Raw genomic sequence first — 23,423 nt, forward strand, 5'->3', positions numbered from 1 at the left:
CACCTTCTACAGGAAGTCTTCCCTAACACCTCTTAATTCCAGTGCTTTCCCTCTTTTAATTATTTCCTATTTACCCTGTACATAGCTTTCTTTGTATACATTTGTTTGCACATGGTCTCCCACATTAGATTGTAATCTTTTTGAGGGCAAGGACTTTCTTCCGCCTCTTTTTGTATTCCCAGTGCTTACACAGTGTGTCATACATAGTTGTACTTAAAAAAAATTTAGTGAATTGAATTGTTGACTATATTCCCAGCTTCTACCTTTTAAAGCCTATAACCAAATCTAACTGTGGAAAAGGTACTATATTTCCCAATTCAGTGTGGTCCCTGGCCTACATTTTCATGTCAAAAAATCAGGGCAGATGCAGAAAGAAAGTAAAAGATGTTGAAGAGGGGGTATTCTAACTGCCCATCTTTGGAGGACATCTCTCATCCAAAAATCTCACTTATCAACAAGCTGGAGAAAACTAAAAACATTTCAGTGACCAATGCCAAAATATAGGTTGTCGACGCAGCCAAGCCTTTGAGGCAGAGCTATTGTTCTAACATGGAAGAACACCTCTGGCATTAAGGAGTATTCCCTCACTCCCTCACTCCCTCACTCCCTCAGCCCCCACCCCCACCCCTGCCCTGGGCAAAATCACACAGGAGCAGAGCCAGGAACACCTAAAGGAGCTGGGTAAGAACAACAATGGGGTGAAGAGAACAGTGCAAACGTGATTAAATAAATTAGCTCCACTAATTATCAAGTGTCCAACAACACCTGGAGCAACAGCTGGGGTGGAGTCTTGAGTAAATAGAATCCAAAAGGATGGAAAGACCTGGATATCTTTATCTGTCTGGGGTTGGGGAAGGGGAAGGGAGAAATTTATAGACAACTTTAGAGTTTGTTTAAGGTTTTTCTATTATAAATTCAAAATTTAAAAACATAACCTGATCATACCATGAAAAATGTAGAAGTAAAACAGATTATACGTACATTTTACAGCTAGAATATAAAGAATTAACCAAAGATGAGATAGTGATTCTTATAAAGGATAAAACAAATAATTTAAATTGCATGCAATTGAAAAGATTTTACACAAAAACAATGTAACCAGTATAAGGGAAACAGTTAACTGGGAAAAAAATCTTTTATCAAATATCTCCAATAAGGGTCTGATATCCAAGATATAGACAACTAAATAGAAATATACAAGAACAAATATCATTCTCTAATAGATGAGTATAAAAGGATATGAATAAACAATTCTCAAAAGAAACTGCAAGCTATTAACAAATCATTAAAGAAAGCTCCAAATCACCAATAAAAAGTGAAATACAAATCAAAACAACACTAAGATTGTTACTTTAGTAACCTAGAAAATTGCACACCCAGAAAATTACAAAGATGACTAAAGATGCGAATAGTAAATGTTGGAGGGGTTATGGAAAGATAGGTGCACTATTGGATTGTTAGTGGAGTTGTGAAGTGGTCCAACCATTCTGAAAAACAATTTGGAACTGCGCTAAAAAAGTGACTAAAATGTCCATACCCTGTGACCCAGAGATTCTACTGCTAGACGTATATCACTGAGGCAGTCCATGACAAAAAGAACTAAAATATTTGTAGCATCACTATTTTGTGGTAGCAAAGAAGTAGAAATAAAGTACATGGCTATCAACTGGTGGATAGCTAAATAAACAATGGTACATAATGAATATGATAAATATAGAGAAGTATGGAAAGATTTACACAAACTGCTGCAAAATGAAGTAAACAGAGCCAAGAAGACAAAATACACAATGATTACAACAAAGCCAAGTGGAAACAATGACAATGAATGTTAGTTGCAAAATTGCAAAGAGCAAACTTAGACCTAAAAAAGCCATCTACCCCTACTCCTTTGCAATGGTGGGGGTTCACAGGTACATAACACTACATATAATGTCAAATTTTTGTCAATATATTGATTTGTTCTACTCATTTCTTCCTCTTATTCCTTTTCAAATTTTTGTTATAAGAGATGACTTATAATAGGAGGATGAGGAGGGGAAAGAGACAGGAAAGTCTGAATGATGTAAATAACAAAATATATTCAAAAATCTGTTTTAAAAAAGAAATTATAAGTATGATCAATACAGAGAAGGATAGAAAGATTTATATGACCTGATGCAGTGAAGTAAATAGAACCAGAAAAACAACATGGAAGATGACTGCAACAATATAAATGGGGTGAGGAAAAGAGAAACAACAAAATAATCAAAATTGATTTCTTTGAAATTATCATGATCAAACTTGGCCTCAAGAGATATGAACAAACATCCTTCCCCCATTTGTTAGTAAAAATAAGGGACCATGAGCATGGAATGTTGTATATAATACCAGACATTTTTCCATATGTTGGCCTATTTTGCTCTACTTTTTTTTCTTCCTCTTTGTATAATCCTTTCATATATGGGATGGCTCTGTGAGAGGAATAAGGAAAGAAATACAGTAATAAAAGTAGGTCGTGTAAAACAAATACCAAATTTTTAAAGACCAAATTTGTATCATAGAAAAAATTTGGTAGGATCTCCTTTATTCCCATTTAAAAAGAATACGTAATGTAGAAACTAATTGGTGTTTGAATGTTTGATACAATTCAATTTATATTTATCTTGTCTTCAGGTTTTTTTTTCCTTTGGAAGTTGATTTATGGCTTGTTAATCTCTCTTCTACCCCCCAAAACTGGATTATTTAAATTCTCTATTTGTTGCTCTGTTAATCTGAGAATTTTATATTTTTGTAAATATTCATATTGAAATTGAGCAAAAAAAAGTTTCTAATATCCTTTATTTTTTCTTTATTTGTTGTGAATTCCCATTTTTCATTTTTTATATTTTAATAACGTAGTTTCCCACTCTTTCGAAATCAGATTAGCTAATGGTTCATCTGCTCTATTTTTTTAAAGAATTAGCTACTCGTTTTTTTTATTTTTAGTTGTTTTTTATTCAATTTTACTAATTTCTTCTTTGATTTTTCAGAATTATTATTTTTGTGCCTACTTGAAGTTATTTTATTTGTTATTTGGAGATTTTTTAGTTGCATGCCCAAACATTAATGAATTCTTTTTATTTTGTTGATGAATGTTTATCACTATAAATTATTCCCAGAACAATGCACTGGGCTGTATCCCTAAGATTTTGGTACATAGTCTCATTATTGTTATTTTCTTTGATCAAATTGTTGATCATTTCTATGATTTGTTTTTAAGCCACCAATTCTCTAGGATAGCATGGGTTTTTTTGGTTTTTTTCTTTCACATTAAAAATTTATTAGACACATACTATGTCCATTACTACTACAAATCCACACCCAGCCCACAATTTCTCTTATTTTAATTTTTTATTAATTTATTTTATCAACAATCTTCCATAAGCTTCTGAGTTTAAAATGTTTCTCTTCCTCCCTCCCCAAGGCAGCGCACAATCCTATATAGGCTTTACATATACATTTCTATTAAACATATTTTCACATTAGTCATATTGTAAGGAAGAGTTAGAACCAATAGGAGGAACCACAAAAAAGAGGAAACAAAACAAAACAGAAGAAAAAAATGGCAAATAGTATGCTTCGATCTGCATTCAAACTCCATACTTCTTTCTTTGGATGTGGATAGCATCTTCCACCATGAGATTTTTGGAGATGTGTTAGATCCTTGTATTGCTGAGAAGGGCTCAGTCTATCAAAGTCAATCATTGCACAATGTGGCTCTTATTGTGTACAACATTCTCCTGGTTCTGCTCACTTCACTCAGCATCAGTCCATGCAAGTCTTTAAAGGTTTTTCTGGAGTCTGCCTGCTCATCATTTCTTATAGCACAATACTATTCCATTACATTCATATGCCACAACTTGTTCAGCCAATCTCCAAATGATGGGCATCCCCTCAATTTCCAATTCTTTGCCACCACAAAAAGAGCTGCTATAAATATTTTTGTACATGTGGGTCCTTTTCCCATTTTTATGATCTCTTTGGGATACAGTTCTAGAAGTGCTATTGCTGGGTCAAAGTGTATGCACATTTTTATAGCTCTTTGGGCATAGTTCCAAATTGCTCTCCAAAATGGTTCATTTCATAACTCCACCAACAATGCATTAGTGTTCCAATTTTCCCACATCTTCTCCAACATTTATCATTTATTTGTTTTGTCATGTTAGCCAATCTGATAGGTGTGATGTGCTACCTCAAAGTTGTTTTGATTTGCATTTCTTTAATCAATAGTGATTTAGAGCATTTTTTCATATGGCTTTAATTTTAACTTTAATTAAAGATGGCTTTAATTTCTTCGCCTGAGAACTGCCTCTTCATATCTTTTGACCATTTATCAACTGGGGAACAACTTGTATTCTTAAAAATTTGACTTAGTTCTCTATATAAGGATAATATTTTCATCTCCATTTATATTTGAATCCTTCTACAATTCTATTCCAGCTCTAACTTCTTTCAGGTTTATCTTTTTTCTTAGATTTGTCTAGGTCTGAGAGGAATACACTGAGGTCCCTAACTGACTATTTCTCCCTATGACTCAGTTCATTTTTCTTTTAAGTACTTAGATGTTATGCCACTCAGAGTATCTCTAGCAGTGGTTGGGTGTGACTCTAGCATGGCGTGAGTCTTTGGCTGAGACTACTTATTCCCTCCTGACTATCTCCCATCCTTGAATGGTTAGCACCCTTTATGCTTGCCTCCTTCTTTAGGGCCATGATTTTTTTCTTTAGTCAAAACCCTTGACCTCACCAAAAGAGTAAGATGAGACAACGGGAAAAGGGAAAATAAGCATTACCTTGAATACCAAATGCAACTTCCACCAAGATGCTAGATTCATCTATGTATAAGAGAGTCCAGATTCACATTATTCTCTGTATTTGGGAAATTGGATAGATAGAAAGATAGATAGATAGATAGAAGATAGATAGATAGATAGATAGATAGATACATACATACATACATACATACATACATACATACATACATAGAATTTGTTCTCTTGAGTCCATACTTAGGGAAAATCCTAAAAACATTCTCATTCTGTGTGTGTATGTGTGTGTGTGTGTGTCTTTCTCTCTCTTTCTCGCTCTCTCCCCTCCCCAACCCTATCTTGACTGACTGACCATAGCCACCCTCTCCGCAGAATTTAATTCCCTAGGGACATATATCCAAAACAAGGAACACTATATTAGACATGTCAAATAAACTCTTAAAAGAAATGAGGGTTGAGGAAGAAAAATCAGTATTCTCCTAAGACAGTGAAAAAGTTAGAGTAGAAAAAGGGATGAGAAAGTACAGTGTCACCAGTTTTATTTATTTATTTTTTCAGAAATAGAAAAGGATACAACCACTCTCTCTCTGTTCCACATGCCTTCCACACAGATAACAACAGTCTTTGTCATAACATCTTGAATTCTCTTCCTTTGAACTTGCAGCCATGGAAGTAGCCAAAGCACCACTCTTCATGGTGCATCCACACCCTCTCTTGCACTTTCTTACATTATCACCTATCTCAAAGTTTCTCCTACTCCTCTTCCTCCCCTAGGAACAGGAAAGGCTAGTCCTCCCAAGCCTCATTAGATCAATATTGTATACTAGTCTCTAATTTCCCACTACACATACAGACATACATCCACATATACATAAAGTATCGATGTTCTTTCATTAACTATAGTGCCATTAAGCAAAATATATTTTCTACAATTAACTCTTTTAATCATGTCTACTTTTATTGTTGTCTTAAGTCATGATTGCCCTCTCCGAGTATTTTAATTTGCCTGAAGTATAATAAATTCTACATCAAGTAGCTCATCATAACTGAAAGTGTTTTGTTTCAATTTTACGTCTTACATGCAATATATTGCTGGATTTTCCTTGCAAACCCTTTCTGCTACCCTCTTTCATTTTATGAGTAAGTTTATGTCATTTATATCCATAGTTATGATTGTCAATTGTGTATTTCCCTCAGTCATATCCTCTTATACTTTTCCTCCTACTCCCTCCTTCTTTAAAAAAAGGATAAAAAAGGAGGAAAAAAGCAACTTGGTCAGTACTAATAAGCTATAATTGAAGTGGTCTTTTCTTATTTCTCTGTCCCTCTTCACCAACTTCAGACCTCAGTGTCTGGTTCTTCCCTTTGCAATCCCACCTTGCAAGCTATCTGCTAAAGTTGATATTTATTTTGCTTCTGAGTTTTCACTACACAACTCTTAAACCCCCTTCTCCCAAGTTTCTTTCCCTGTTTCCCTGTGAGTTTAATGTATTTCTATTCCAGATTCTTTGTGTGTATGTATGCCCAACTCTTATTAGTCTATTTCAAATAGAGTAAAGTTCATGGGATGCCATCCCTCCTCAGTCCTGCCTTGCATCTCAATTATGAGAAATAGCAAAATTTTGTCCCTTTTCCTCATCTGTCCTCTAGCACATTCCTTTCCCCCTCTTTTCTTTCTTTTTTTTAAACTAAGAAAATCACATCCAACCTGTTTCTCTTTTTTAACACCCTCTATGACCTTTAAAGATAGTAAGATTTTTAAGTGATGCTTGTCTTCTCCTCCTGTTAGAATATAAGCTTTCTATCACCATTTAGTTCTTTCCAATTGTTCAAACATATTTATCTTTCCATGTTTCTCTTGACAACAATGTTCACATTTCAAAGTTTGTACTCAGCTTTTATCAGGAACATTAGAAATTTCTCTTTTCTATTAATCATCCAATTTTTATTCTGTAGGATTATCCATGTTATGCAGGGTAAATATGTAATATGTGGTTGTAAGTCTTTATCTTTTGTCTTTTAATACACTGAATTCCAATTTTTCCTTTCTGTTGTATGAGTTGCCCCCAAGTCTACGCTGATCTTGACTGTGGTTTCTTGGTAGTTGAATTCTTTCTTTCTGGCTGCTTGCATTAGTTTTTCTTTGACTTAAAAGCTCTGGATTTGGGCTATGAAATTCCAAGATGTTTTCAGCTTAGGTTTCAGGAGGTGACTGGTAAAGTCTTTCTATTTTTATCTTGCCCTCTAGTTGTAATAGATCTAGGAAAATTTATTTTATGATTTCTCAAAATGTGATATGCAAGTTGTTTTTTTAGTAATGGTTTACAGAGAGTATGGTGATTGACTGATTTTCCAGGTCAGCAGTTCTTGACACTAACTACCTTACATTTTCTTTTTTAAATGCTTTGATTTTTTAAATTTTTTTTTTATTTTTTAAATTTTTTTTTAATACGGCAGCTAGTTTACAGGATGGATGGACCTGAGGTCACATTTGAACTCAGGTCTTCCTGACTCTAAGCCCAGCACTCTAAAGAACCAAAATGAAGCCAACTTAAGCTGAATCCTGCTCCAAACTAAAACTAGCCAAAAAAAAAAAATCAAATTTGAATATTGAAAACCTATAAGGAAGTTTCATTATTTAGATATAAATGCTTTTTCCTCCTCAAAAGTTCAAGAAGCTGTACTGGCTCCCTATTTCCTCCAGGATAAAATACTAGCTTCTCTGTCTAACATTTAAAGCCCTCCAGTCTATCTTTCTGGGCTGATTATACATGTACTTCTTCTCTCACACTCTACATTCCAGCCAAATGAGAAACTTGTATATTTCCTGGATTTAGCTTTCCATCTCTGGATGTTATGCTTTTGCATAAGTTGTACTTCATGCCTGGTATACTAGACCCTCTCCCCTCCATTTCTTGGGAACCCACAACTCCCCTTTAAGGATTAGCTCAAGCAGGAACTCCAGGAAGAGGCATTTCCTGACACTCCCCTCCCCAAGTGTTGTTTCCCCCATCATTTCCCAAATTACTCTCTATTTTTTGTTTATTTTATATTTAGTCATATAAGTACATATATACTACCAGTAGAATATAAAGTTCTCGAGGACATAGGCAGCTCCATTTTTTAACCACTGTATCCTCAGTGCCTAGCACCATGCCTGGCATGGAACAGGTGCTTATTAAATGCTTCCTTAAGCAAACTAAATTAAAAAACATTCCTATTTTAAAAAAAACTTCAATAGCAACAAATACAACCAACATTCAATATTGCCTAAGAGATACATAACACAAAAATCAAACTAGTAAATTCTCAAACCTGTGTATACAACGCAGAGAACCATTTTCATCACACACACAGCCAAGATTGCTCATTCTTGCTCCTCTTCACACTAAGATGCTCAGCCCAAGTCCTTTATTTCCATTCCTGGGCACATCTGCTAACAACAATGACATAATTACAAAGATCAGTCTAGTGGAGCAAGCAGTACAAGTATTAATATCTCTATTCTACAGATAGAAAAACCGAGATTCAGAAATGTTAAGTGATTTTCTCATATGTTTTATAAAGTGCTAGTGCTAGGATTTGAATCCAGGTCACCTGATACCAAGTGCAGTGCTTTTTCTATTCTGTTAGGCTCCTTCTCTAGCTTCAAAAGAGCCTCTAAAGTCTTAGTTCTCAGAAGTTACCTCTCCACTCCATGCTCTCACCATCTTTCTCAGGGAAATCTTCAGAAGCAGAAAATCAATCAGAATAGGTTTTCAGAATGAATAGGGATTCCTCTCATAGGAAATGGCTCTACTCCTGATGGAAGATTTATCAGGGACCTTAGAGAAAATCTAATCCAACACACTAATTTCACAAATGGTGGCATAATTAACTTGGAGGGGCCATCCCATAGATCACACTCCCAACTGCTGTTCTCAGTTCCAGCCAACCACGTGGGAATGTTGGGGCCTGTTTAGGCTAAAGAGTTTGCACTTAGACATGATGGCATGATTTCTTATTGGCTGTGGAGCCAGAAGAGTTAATGACTCAGTGGATATACAAAGGAGAGAAACTGGCCCCTTCGCCTCTCTTCTTTCTCACCTGTGATGTAAGTAAGGATTGTTTGGAGCTGCTTCTTAAGAGGGGGTGGGAGGAAGGCAGGTTTGCTGTTATAGATCCTGGCTTCCATGCAGAAACTGAGATTCACACACACACACCACACACACACACACACACACACACACACACACACATCCAAATTATTTTGCATTCATTTCTGTTCATGGTATTCTTACAAAATGAAAGATCCTCCAGGACAGACACCATTTCATTTTCGTGTGTTTACTATGTCTACCACCTAGCACAGTGCATTTTGATCAGTAAGTTCTCTAACTCCAGAGATTCTCCCTATAAAACACAAAAGCTGAGACTCACTGAGGATTGTAGCTGGATACCCATCACTCTTCACAAAGCAACAGGTGAAAACTCCTTCCAATACCAATGCTCAACTTCCCAACTCTTACTTCCAACATGGAATATTTGACAAAAATTCTTTCTTCCCCCCCACCTCTCCAAATTAGTAGGGAAAGGTAAAAGGCTTTTAGACTGGCTGCCTACCTCTTGTCATTTCAGTCTGAGGACTGGATCTGCTTCTGCCCTATCTACCATACTTCAATCACAGCATTGACAGAAATAGCCTTAATATTATGGCAGAATCTCTTGCCTCCAGCCTTTCTAAAGCAGTGTTTCTCTACTAATATATTAATATTGTGATGAATGGAAAAACCCAAGACACATAATATCTGGGTAATTAACAATCACGTTATTAATTATGGCTAGCAAATAATTAATAAAATGTGGCCAGTGGCTTTCTCTCATAAACCAAAGCTGCCCCCAGAGAACATTCAATGCTTAAAAAGCCTTTGGAAGAGGGGTGTACCTAAGGGTGTAGACATATTAATGATGAAGTGGGCCAAAAGTCTTCGGTTCCTCCAGCTGAGAAAGTGACCCAATCATGAGACTCAGCCACCTCCAGAAATCTGGATAAAAGAATATATCTCTACCCAGACTACTCTAGCTGGTTTTCCCCTTCATTACCTAAATTATAATGGAAGGTCCCAAGGACAGGGGCATATTTCCTAAGGACAAGGTCTTGCCTAGACTGGATTTCATCTGTAAGGTTTTCTAGTTGGGTGAGGTCTCACCCAAGATCAAAAAGCATGTAACCGAAAGATTTGGACAATCTCATTGATCAGCAATGTCCTTCAGAGATTGGCTGAATAACCTACATGGTTGGTTTCTGAATGAGGAAATAGAAAGGGAAAAAAACCTGGATCCCCCTAATATTAATTGGTTATTAACAATTATTTCTCTCAATATCAAAAGTTAGCATTCATATACTCCATTAAGGTTTGAAAAGCAATTTATGCTACTTCATTTGATCCTCATGAAAACCCTGTGAGCTAAGTACTATCTATTATCACCCCCATTTTACAGTTGAGGTAAAGAGGCTCAAACAAGTTAAGTGATTTGCTTCAAATTATGCATCTAATAAGTATTTGAGACAGGATTTTAACTCAGGTCTTCTGGATTCCAAGTCCAACACTCTCTCAACTGCACCACCTTGCAGTCAGTTAAATTCAAATGACCCCTTTATTAATCAATAAACATTAAACTTCTAGCACTTGCCAGGTACCATGGCCAGGGGATACAAAAAGAAGCGAAAGACAATCCCTGCCCTCAAGGAACTTACAATGAAATGGAGGAGACAATATGTAAATAAATATATACAAAGTAAGCTATATAACAGAATAGGCAAGGAAAAAATTAACAAAGGGAAGGCACAGGATTTAAAAGGAGTAGGGGAATGATTCCTGTAGAAGGTGGGATTTTAGTTGGGACTTAAAGGAACCCAGCCATGTCAGTAGTTGGAGAAGAGAAGGAAGACCAATCCAGGCATGCGGGACAGCCAGAAAAAATGCCTAGAGTATAGGTGGGGAAGCTGTGGCCTCAAGGCCACATGTGGCCCTCTAGGTCCTCAAGTGTGGCCCTTTGACTGAATCTAAACTTCACAGAAGTTAATAAAAGGATTTGTTCTTGGACTCAGTCAAAAGGCTGCACCCAAGGACCTAGAAGGCTACATGTGACCTCGAGGCTACAGGTTCCCCACCCCTGACCTACAGCCTAGAGATGGCTCCTAAAAGCTGATTCCTAATAGTAAATGGACCTCAAACTGGGTTCTTCACCTAGACTTCTTCCTGGGAGTTTCAAATATGCTATTATGCCAAGGAGCTGCTTAGTGGAGGATGAGAAAGGGAATCAAGATGAGTTGGAAGTTTTCTTTGATTTTGCAGGAGTTATATTCAATATTGTACTGGAAACGTTAGCTTTAGCAATAAGAAAAGAAAAAGAAATGAAGGCATTAGAATAGACAAAGAAGAAACAAAGCTATCACTCTTTGCAGATGACATGATGATATACTTAGAGAATCCTAGAGAATCAAGTAAAAAACTACTTGAAATAATAAACAACTTTAGCAAAGTTGCAGGCTATAAAATAAACCCACATAAATCATCAGCATTTCTATATATTACCAACAAAGCCCAACAGCAAGAGATAGAAAGAGAAATCCCATTAAAACTTAACTGTAGACATTATAAAAATATTTAGGAGTCTACCTCCCAAACAAACCCAGGAACTCTATGAACACAATTACAAAACACTTTTCACACAAATAAAATCAGATCTAAATAATTGGAAAAACATCAGTTGCTCATGGGTAGGCCGAGCTAATATAATAAAAATGACAATCCTACCTAAGCTAATTTATTATTCAGTGCCATACCAATCAAACTACCAAAAAATTATTTTATAGAGTTAGAAAAAATAATAACAAGATTCATTTGGAAAAACAAAAGGTCCAGAATATCAAAGGAACTAATGAAAAGAAATGCAGGGGAAGGTGGCCTAGCAATTCCAGATCTTAAATTGTATTATAAAGCAGCAATCATCAAAACTGCTTGGTACTGGCTAAGAAATAGGGAGGTAGATCAGTGGAATAAGTTAAATATGCAAGACCAGTAGTCAATGACTATAGTAATCTATTATTTGATAAACCCAAAGACCCCAGCTTCTGGATAAGAACCCACTCTTTGAAAAAAACTGCTGGGAAAACTGGAAAAGAGTATGGCAGAAACTAGGCATAGACCCAAATCTCACACCATATACCAAAATAAAGTCAAAATGGGTTCATGACTTAGATATAAAGGCTGATACCATAAGTAAACTGGGAGAACAAGGAATAGTTTACCTATCAGATCTATGGAGAACAGAAGAATTCATGACCGAACAGGAGATAGAGAACATTATGAAAAGCAAAATGGATAATCTTGATTACATTAAATTGAAAAGTTTTTGCACAAACAAAGCCAATGCAACTAAGATTAGAAGGAAGGTAGAAAATTGGGAAAGAATTTTTACAACCAGTCTCTCTGATAAAGGCCTCATTTCTAAAATATAGAGAATTAAGACAAATTTATAAGAAACAAGCCATTCCCCAATTGATAAATGGTCAAAGGATATGAACAGGCAGTTCTCAAATGAAGAAATTAAAGCCATTTATAGTCATATGAAAAAATGCTCTAAATCGTTATTGATTAGAGAAATGCAAATCAAAACAACTCTGAGGTACCACATCACACCTATCAGATTGGCCAACATGACAAAACAGGAAAATGATAAATGTTGGAGATGTGGGATTTTGCAGGAGTTATAATATGAAGAGTCAAGGATCAATCCTAGTGGTCCCAAATGAACACTTGAGTCACCCTCGCTTTCACAAATAAAGCCAGAATTTTATAGCTAAAAACTGATTTCCTTCTGTCCCCTGGAAACCCCTTGAAAAACCAAGTTGTGCTCATAGCTCTTTCCTTTGAGATATTTCAGTGGAAGAATGCAAACTCACCACCTAAAGTGCCCTGGCACAGGTGCAACAGCTAGCTATCTTTAAAGTGGAATTCTATCTCCTGAGCAGGAAAAGATGTGAAGCAAAAATATACCTAAAGAAGAATTACTTGCTAGGCAGAATTCGCCCTGATGTGGTCTGCCATCAAGAGAAAGAGGTACTTTATGTCAACACTCTTTCAACACATCCATGGAATTCGGATCAAATAGAGATGTATAATATCTCAGGAACTGCTTTGAAATCTACTCTTTCCCACCCCCACTCCCCTCTGGCTCAATCACAAAATGTAAGCCATGACAAGGAAATGTTGGTGGGGGGCTGGGCAGGTTTGGCACATGCAACAAGGGCCAGAAGAGGTGGCAGCCATAAAGACTGAAATCCTTGGCTGAGGGATGAAAAAAAGGACAATGTCCCTAATAAAACAGTCCTATGCCTTGTTTATAAAAATCCTTTACTGGCTTCATCTCCACGTATCAAAGGAGACAGTTAGCTACAAGGCAGGGCTTTGCCACTGAGTACTTTCTTTCTTTCTGGAAGTGCCATTGGGAAGCACGGCTAGGCTTTACAAGATTTAAGGATGTTTGCCATCCTTGGTTTATTCTAAAAATTTAGAGCCAGGGTACTCACACTTTTGATCCCATAACCGCCTTAGGGAATCCCACAAACCCTCACGCTCATCTTATTCTCTCTATCCCTCTCCTCTCAATAAAATAGTTTACTATTTACCTGACAGAAGACATGAGCATCAAAAGACTATTCAGACGTGCACAGCTCTAGTCCCTCTCAGGAATATAGCCCATTTTAAAGGTCACAAGAGAGAGACGGATTGAAGAGAAAGGGTCCAAGAAGTAGAAGAGGTCAGCTTACCCCTATTCAAACTGCCCACAACTACCACCAAACAGATGTCTGGAGTTCCACAGCTCTGAGTTCAGCAGTTTTGAGGTCTGCTTTCCCAAGAGAATGCTTCCACAATTCCCATGTCGTAAAACATGCGTGCAAGTGATTTACAAGGATTCTAAGGAATTTCTTCTTTCTCTTTTCCTTCCACTAACTCAACAATGCATATACAGCCTCCATATAAATGCAGTGCTGCCACACTACACACATACACACACACACACACACACACACACACACACACACGTCAACTTTGCCCTACCCCACCTTGGTATAATTAGATCCCTTTCCCAAGAAAGCAGAATCGTGCTAGGAAAGCACTTGATCACTGCCACTCAGCCATCCAAATACACTACATTCACCCCTCCACCCTCATTCCCATCGTTGACAATGCAAGCCAGGAATATACAGATTGTGGCCCAAACTGAGTTAAGTTACTCTCTACCTTCCTATCACACATCCCAGCATCATTTTGCTTTTGCTTGGGTTGCCAATTTCATGGCACAAAACCGGAAAGAGCAAGGAATATGGTTTGGCAAGAGTTAGGCTAAGTTATAGACTGACCCCAATAAGCTACTGATGGATAGCCTCTTAAAATTCTAATCCTTGCACTCGAAGCTATCTCATGCAGCCCAATTTGTTTCTCTTAATTCTGTAGGGTTCAAGAACATATCCCAAGAATTATGGAAGGGATAAACCAGGCTGTTGTTTGTTGTTTTTTTTAAATGCAAAGATGATGCGATCTCTTATTTAGATTTAGATGAGGAAGTTTCTATACAGATGAGGAAACGAAAGCCTAGAAAAGTTGTTACTTCTGTAAAGTCACAGAAAGAGCATTCATTAAGCACCTACTATGTGCCAGGCACTGTACTAAGTGCTGGGCATATAACAAAAAGCAAAAGACAATCTGCTTTTAAGGAACTAAAGTCTAATAGGGAAGACAACATGAAAACAACTATATACCAACAAGACATATACAGGATAAAGTAGAAATAATCGATAGAAGGAAAGTACTAACATTAAAGGAGATTAGGAAAGCCTTCTTGCAGGAGGTAGAACTTTAGGTGAGATTTGAAGGAAGCCAGAGAAGCCAGGAGGAAACAATAAGGAGAGAGAGAATTCCAGGTATAGGGGACAGTTAGTGAAAATGCTCAGAATAGGGAGATGGAGTTATGTGCCAAAACAATAGGGAGACTTAGTGATACTGAATTGCAGGGTACTACATTGTATTTGCAGAGGGGAGAGGAATTGTAGGGGTGAGGTTATATATGACATTATAAGACAAACAGGATTTTATTTTTGATCCTGGAAGTAATAGCCACTGAAGTTTGTTGAATGAGGATGACATAGTCAACTTGACAGCAGAGTAAAAGTTGGGCTCAAGTGAAGAGGAACTTGAGACAGGGAAACCAACCTGCAGGCTATTGCAATAGTTCCAGAAATGAAAGGAAGAAATGACAGGAGTTGGAAAATGATTGCACGCAGGATGTGAGAGAGAGTGAGGAGTCAGGGATGAAACCTACATTCTAAGTCTGGGTGACTGAAAAGTTGGTAGTACCCTCTACAGAAGTATGGAAGTCAGGAATTGGAGAGGGTTTGGGGGAAAGATTATGAGTTCAGTTTCGGACATGTTGAGCTTAAGATGTCTGTAAGACGGGGAGGCTAGGTGGCACAGTGGATAGAGCACCAGCCCTGAAGTCAGGAGGACCTGAGTTCAAATCTGACCTCAGACCAAACACTTGACACTTACTAGCTGTGTGACCCTGGGCAAGTCACTTAGCCCCAATTGCCTAAAAGCAAAAAAAAAAAAAGATGTCTGTAAGACATGAAGTTTGAGATGTCCAATAGGCAGTTAGAGATACAAGACTAAAGCTCAGGAGAGATGTCAGGGCTAGATAAATGTATCTGAGAATCATCTACATTGGAGGTTATATTTGAATCCATAGTCCTGGTGAGATCACTAGGTGAAAAAAATATGGAGAGAGAAAAGAAGAAGGTCCAGGACAGAGTCCTGAGGAAGGCAGAAGCACCCACTGTTAATGGGGCATGACTTGGATAAAGAGACAGCAAAGGAGACTGAGGAGAGATCAGATAGACAGGAGAACCAAGAGAGCAGTATCATGAAAACCTAAAGAAAAGAGAATACCAAGAAAGGGTGACTGACAGCATCAAAGGCCGCAGAGTGAGCAACAAAGATAAGGATTGAGAAAAGGCCATTAGACTTGGCAATTACGAACTTATTAGTAACTCTGAAGAAAACACACTTAGTTAATAGCAGAACTGAGATTCAAACTCATCTCCAAGGACTCCAAATCTGGCACTCATAAATCCATGCTGAATCCCTTACCTCGTGCAGGAATTTACTCTATAACATTTCTCTTCTCTCTCTACCCTCTCTTTTTGGAGATTCTATCCACTCCTACAACTTTCACTATCATGTCAATACAGACAACACCCACATCTGAATGTGTATACCTGAGTTCCAGATCAGCATTTCCAATAAATGGACAGCTTTACCTAGTGCAAGTCAGTAAAGGGTTTTTCTTCAAGTTTCTAATAGTCCACCCTCCGACTGACAGGCTCAATAATCTGACCACACACACTCCTCTACCAAGATGTCCCCCATCACCTTAAATTCACAATATTTGCCCCATATTCAACTACTTCTCCCTCAAGATGACTATGTTCTGTCAAAAATACCATGACAAATGGCAGCTTAGTGTGGCGAGAAGAACTGGGAGTCAGGAAATCTGGGTTCCATCCCTGACTCTGCCTTTTACTAGTGGTAGGTCTTTGGGTAAGACATTTATCTCTTCTAAACTTCAGTTTGCTCATCTGAAGAATGGGCAGGTTTTACCAGATAATCTTGAAAGTCTTTTCTATCTCCAAAATGCTCCAACATAATCATCCTCTCTGCTTTCATAATTGAGCTCCCTGACTCTTATCCAACCCACCTGCATTCCTTCCTTAACAACAGTGCAGTCATTTCAGTCGTGTTCGACTCTCTGTGACCCAATTAGGGGTTTTCTTGGCAAAGATACTGGAGTGGTTTGCCAGTTCTTTCTCTAGTGGATTAAGGCAAACAGAGGTCAAGTGACTATCCCAGAGTCACACAGTTAGTAAGGGTCTCACCAGATTTTAACTCAGGTCTTCCTAACTCCAGTCCTACTGCTCTATCCACTAAGCCATCTAACTGCTTCCTGCATACTACTGCCACACTGATCTTCCTAAAATGCTCCTTTGACCATGTCATTTCCACTGCACATGATCCTTTAATGGCTTCCCCCCACTGCCTAAGATACAACCCAAGTTTTTCTTGCCTGTCATTCATGGCTCTTAACTCCCCCTTTCAAATTTATCTCCTATGCTTCTTCCTACAAGAAATTTCAGCTCTGGCAAGACTGAACTACTCATTGTCCCCTTACTACAGGCTATAGATTCCCACCTCAGCATCTTTGCTCATACCTTTCCCTAGGCCTTAGATACCTTCCCCACTTCATACTCATTATCAGAATCCTATCCCTCCTTTCACTTCCCAGCTCAGTTCCAATATCTGATATGAGGCGCAAAGAGGGTCAATAATCTGCCTAAAAACACAAAGTTAATGGCAGAGTGAGAGTTGATTCCAGGTCTCCTGACTGCTGATACAGTTGTCTTCCCATTATACCACACTATCTCCAGGTCTAGAACTAAGTCTACACCTTCTATCTATTTTGTACCTCTTACTAATCCAATCCACCAAGTATTTATTAAGTGCCTACTATATACAAGGTAATCTTGCCTGGTGTTAGAAATTCAGATACAAACAACCAAAGCTAATCCCCACCCTCAAGGAGCTTACATTCTACTTCCACATTACTTAGTGTAGAGTTTCTCTAGATAATTGGCACTCAAATCATGGTACTTACTGACTGGTTTACAATTATCCTCTTTTTTCAATGTCATAAGGAACACTGTCAGATGAGTAAGAAGCTGGCCCTCAAAATGGAGCCATTGCATTAGAAATACCACAATAATAATTAATAGTGGCATTAACAAGAATACATATAGGATATTTCTTCACACTTTATCTTTTGTTTCATATTTTCAACTAGACTCCTTGAGGGTAGGCAGGCCATGTTTTATGCTTCCCTACATTGTCTTCCTATATTACCTTGTGCATAGGAGTCACTCAAATACCTATGGAACAATGATTCTTAACTCAGAATACAATGACCTGAAAGGTATCATGAAATTCTCTAAACACCTTACTTTAATTAAAAAAAAATATGCCATACAACTCCTTCTCCCTCTTTTTCTCCAGTGGGAGGTGGGGCAGAAAGTTGGGGGGAAAAAACAGAACAATGAGGGGGCTATCTCAATTTCAAAAAGGTTGCAAGTTAATGGAAATTGAAGAAGTTGCACCCTATGAACAGAAAAAACAATTAGCAAAAGTCCTATTTCTTCAGCTAATCAAAAGGCCTGCAAGATGACAACCTAAAAGACTGCCTGGTCTCCCTAGCTCTTGCTGGGTGGCCCTGGGCAACTAATTCTACTCCCCCTCCCTCCACTTCTACTTCTCCCTGCCATAAAAAGCTAATGGGCATTCCCAGAGGAACAATGAAGACCAGTATGCTAATGAGAAGTGAGCTGAATCTCCTTAAACCCCCAAAATTCCATACCTAGAATTCTTGGGGCCATAATGCTTTCTGTCTAAGAGGCACAGATACCATCCATCCCACAACGGGCGGCATGGAATGTCTCCACAGCCAAGAAACCAACATGGGACAAGTCGGGGGCATTTTTTTAACCATCCTTACTCACCTTAAAGTTGCCAGGAATATCTGGTCTTGGATCCCATAGGTTCCACATCTGAACCCTTGAGGCTGTCCCTGGGCCACACAGGGCCCTTATGAGGCTTTTCCACAGCATCTCTCTTGACAACTCTGGTGTATACACATTGCTCCTGTGGGTCCCCTAATTAGCAGGCTCCAAATCAGCATGGCTAGTGTCTGTGGGGTTCCCCATTCCCACCCACCAGCCTTCAGCCCCCTCCCCATAGGCACCTCCCTTTCTACACAGATGGGCTCGAGCAGCGTGCTCGCATGCTCACACACACACACACACACACACACACAATCTTCAGCCCTGCCTCCTTAACAAGGACATAACCAACTGTGGCTCATCACACACACAGCATGTTCAGAGCTGAGACCATCACTTTCTCACTGACAGATTTCCTAATCCACTGGCAAATGTAAAGTTCCTCTACCAAAATCCTCCTGTCACCACATTGGAGCCAAAACAAAAATCTTGACCCATTCAGACTTTCAGAATTACTAAAGAAAAAGAAAAGTTTGAAGAGTTGCATTTATTGCTTCTATGTCATGAGCCTCATATCCAAGAATTTAAAGAATGTAAGCGATCGTATTATTTATAATAATAAGCACTTTAGACTTTATCTCATTTAATTCTCACAACAACCTGGTGAAATGGGTGCTATTATTATCCCCATTTTAAAGATGAGGAAAGTAAAGCTGACAAGAGTAGCTTGCCCAGGGTCACACAGCTAAGGATTTGAAATAGGGGCTGTTCCTGACTCCCAAGTCCCCAAATCCTACACTCTCTCCACTTCAACACTTTACTCTGCCTCATCTTCTTATCTACTATAGATGGGTTATCTTTTGTCTTAAATCTTCAACCAGACTCCTTGAGGTTAGGAAGGTCATGTTTTATGCTTCCCTATGTTAAGTCCTCCTCAATGGCCTTGTGCTAAATTGCTACGATTCTTATTTCAGAATACAACGTCCTAAAGATAGATCCACCCTCGTTTCCATCCTTATCCTCATCCGTAGAAAGCTGATGCTTCAACTCTCCCTTGGTCACAAATCTCAAATCCAATATGACACATACATATGTCTGCACAGAGGCACCCACAAGATGTGCCCATCCAACCTGGCACCCTCGCTCAGAAACCACAAGTAGCGACTGCCCCCAAGCCCTATCACTGAGACTCAGCAGTCAACCTATTACTCCCAAACCCCCTCCCCCAAAGCCAACTCACAAATAAACATATGATAAGCAGTGAAGAGCAAGCAACACGCTGATGAGTTTTCCATTTTAAAGTGGGGGGGGGGGTTTGGGGCGGAGAGTATACTCCGTCTTTGTGTTGGAAAGTTTACTTTCAGCCTCAGCAGGCTAAGGGGCTTTTTTTTTAATATAATAAAAAAAAAGAGTTATACGACTTTAATTAAATGCACTTATTAAAAGGGTGAACTATTTGGAGAGGCTGTTTTTTGTGCTGGAGGCACATTTTCCAGCATGCTGCAGAACGTCTACATCCGCCTGCTCTAGGCAATTTTTAATGCACAAATAAATCCGCACCTGACGTGTTGACAGATTATTATGCAGGGTGGCCGCCAACAAAAGTAAACACAGGGGCAAGTTTTAACCTCTTACAGTTGCAGAACTCTCCCCGCTGAGCTCAGCTCAAGTGTAAATGACTGCCAGCAAAGCCTTTTCTTCCAGCTACACCTTCTTCCTCTTCTAGACACTTGTCCCTGAGTCTCGGGGTTCCTCCCTCCTCCTCCACCTCCCAGACCATTTGGGATTGGGGAGAGCAAAGGAGAGAGGGAGAAAAAAAAAAGAGGAAGGAGGCCCAAGCACAAATGAAGAATATGCAACGTCCCCAAGCACCCTGCCTTCCATCCTGTTTATCCTGCGCCCATAACCACAGGGCCTCTGCAGAATGGAATGGTCAGCGATCTATTAGTTTCCTTCATTTATTCCTCTAATCCAAGGGCTTGCCTCCAATTCCAGTGCCCAGACAGGTCCCAGGAAGGACAGCCCAATTAGAAATTTCTCTCAGATAATCTAGTCCTACCTTACCACTAGGGTGTCAGAGAGCAGGAGAGTTACCAGGAAGAAAGATAAAGGTAGAGAGAGGGGAAGGGAGGAGAGATAAGACTAGTCTTTTGACTTTGGACATTAAAACGTGGTTCCTTCTTGGTTAGCTATTAGAAAAAAGGAGACCTCTCTGTTCACTAAATGGTAGCTTGGTTAGCTTAGATGTAACAAAGGAAACCTTCCTTCTTTCTTTCCTAAGATTCCTTCCTTCCTCTTCTCCTCCATTCTTTTCTTCCTTCTTTCCCTTCTTTACTTCCTTCTTTCTTTCCTTTCTTTCTTTCCATATACCACAACAATGCAAAGCTCTAGACTTTTCCTTCTGACTCTAAGGAATATAACCTAACAACATGTCAGTGAAGGTATATGGTCCAGTTCCTTAGCTGCTTACTATGTCCCTTGGCCTCTGAGCACATCAGCCTCATCTCCAAAACTGGCCTTTTCCCATTGGGCTCTTGGTATGAAGAAACAGCAAGAGGTTTTCTGCAATCTGGGGTTGCCTGTTCAACCCAGCTTTGAATCTACTTGGGAAATTAGCAACTAACTGCCTTCTAGGCCCAGCCTTTTCATACAACAAAGGGGAAACGCCTAGATGTCACTGTGGGTCAGCTGAATGGAGTTCATCTCAAAGACACTAGGTTGTTACAGAATGTGTCAGATCTGGAGGTGGGCTTTGTGATCACATAGTCCAGCCCTCTCACTTTGCAGATCAGGAAATGGGTCCATTGACTTTCCCAAAGTCATACATAATCATAGAACAGGCACAGGGTCCCAGACTTCTACTCTGTCACCTCTGCATCAACAATGCCTCTTATTTGCACGTTCAAGACCACACCCTTGTCAGTGAAAAAGCAGGTCACTATATGTGCAAGGAAGAGTGTCTGTCTGCACAGTTACTGGGCACACAGAAAAGCTTCCATTTGCCAAATTAAGTGCTATGAAAAAAGGGACTCCTTAGAATTTTACAGAGGGTTGTAGGTGGCGCATCTAACACCTACAAATCTTCCTTCCCCCACTTCTATTCATCCCAGACCCTTCATATCCTGCTGGCTTGACTGTCACCCTTCTAAACACAGGTTTAAAATTTGGACAAGATAAAAATGTTCCTCTTGGCCTCTCCAATGCCTAACAAGATTCTCATCCCTCAAGGTCCCTTTGGCCCCTGTGGCCTGGGAAAGTCCAGGAACATTACAGCCATGCCTCTGACAGCCCCTTCTACCTAAAGTGAATGACAGTAGTTAGACATTAACAGTCTGAGAGAGATGGCCTATTGGCAGAATTGGTCTGGCCCAAAGTGCCAGTGGGAAACATGCCAGCTAACTATGGGGTAACCTACCCTGTTTACACTTTCCTCAGGAATGGAGGGGAGGAGCAGTAGTCAGAGACCCTGGAACTTCTGATCTATGACCTTGAACAAATATGCCTTATGTTTGCATAGGCACCTTACAGTTTTATCTCTGTTATCACAGCATTTGGTACCCACAACAACTGTGCTGGTAGAAAATGGCAAGTATTACTACCCCCATTTTACAAATAAGGAAACTGGACTCTGCCAGATTAAATGAACTGACCAAATGGGTAAATAGCAGATCAGGGGGCCCAACCCTGGTCTTTTGATGTCTGCCTAGGCCTCTTTCCACTCTCCTGTACACCCTCATGAACCTGTCACCTATAAATTTACCTACAACTTTCTTGGAGTTTTCTATACGTGGACTTATGAGATGGACTCTTGGGATGAACAAGCTCCATAAGTTAATACCAGTACAAAGAAATACTTTCTTCTATTTACCCTAACTTCCCTGGGGATATATCCTACCTACTCCAAGGAGGTCATCTCACTCTGACTTTTTTTTTCCCCCTGCTTTTTGGCAAGGCAATAAGGATTAAGTGACTTGCCCAGGGTCACACAGCTAGTGTCAAGTGTCTGAGGCCACATTTGAATTCAGGACCTCCCGATTCCAAGGCCGGAGCTCTATTCACTGTGCCACCTAGCTGCCCCCTCACTCTGACTTTTTAAAGCCAAATTCTGTCTCTGGCTGTTTTAAATTGAACACATACTGTTAAAATATATAAGAGATTGGAGAAAATAGGAGACAAATTTAAGACTCCTGTCTCTAAAAAGAGCTACTTAAAATACGTAGACATATTTTATATATACACAATATAAACACATAATCTCAATGTATACTGGATTGGCCCTATACATATATGAAAAAAGAGCTTTTCACAAGAGTTACTAGCAGAAATGGCAAAGGACTAAATATTCTGCTTCTAACAAACATGGAGAAAAGGGTGAATTTTGGAGTGACCTTCATAGAACGCATGGTATTTGCCTTTCTCCATCAGCCAAGTTATGTATAATCATAATAACAATAATGATCATAATAGCATTTACAAAGCACTTCACAAATTTTACTCATTACTCATCTACTTTACAAACTTTAGGTCATTTGATCCTCACAACAAACCTGCGAGGCAGGTGACACTATTATCTTTATTGTAAGATTACCCTTACATTATAATATATTATATTACATTATGTTATATTATATTATATATCATTGCATTACATTATCACTACAGATGATGAAATTGAGGCAGACAAAGGTTAAATGACTCGCCCAGGGTCACACAGCTAAAAAGTATACAAAAATGGATTTGAACTCAGGTCTTCCTGACTCCCAAGCCCAATATTCTATCCACTGGACCACATAGCTGCATTCTAGTGTCCCTTCTGAAAGAATGAATAAAAATATTAAAAGAATGCTATCCTACTTTTCAAGCTTTCAAGAAAAATGAAGTATAAATTCAAAAAAATAGAACATAGGCTTTATTGTAAAACACAAAGATGAAAAGGAATCTAAAGGAGAAAGGAAACCAGGTACCAGGTACTATAACAGGCATTTTACA

At 38.8% G+C, this 23,423-nt stretch overlaps 1 long non-coding RNA gene across 2 annotated transcripts in view; it reads right to left on the reverse strand.

Annotated features, from left to right (window-relative positions):
* Nucleotides 1–23,423, reverse strand: part of LOC144457730 (uncharacterized) — a 268,762-nt gene that overhangs the window by 104,453 nt on the left and 140,886 nt on the right. The window contains exon 2 of one of the 2 annotated variants that reach the window (XR_013487180.1): nt 8,102–8,219. The exons of the other annotated variant lie outside the window; for it this stretch is intronic. This is a non-coding gene — a long non-coding RNA (uncharacterized LOC144457730). The remainder of the gene's footprint in view (nt 1–8,101; nt 8,220–23,423) is intronic. 2 annotated transcript variants of the gene reach the window in all.

Source organism: Phascolarctos cinereus, unplaced genomic scaffold (genome assembly GCF_003287225.1).
Source record: "Phascolarctos cinereus isolate Bilbo 61053 unplaced genomic scaffold, phaCin_HiC Scaffold_5;HRSCAF=322, whole genome shotgun sequence".
In the NCBI taxonomy this organism is placed as follows: domain Eukaryota; kingdom Metazoa; phylum Chordata; class Mammalia; order Diprotodontia; family Phascolarctidae; genus Phascolarctos; species Phascolarctos cinereus.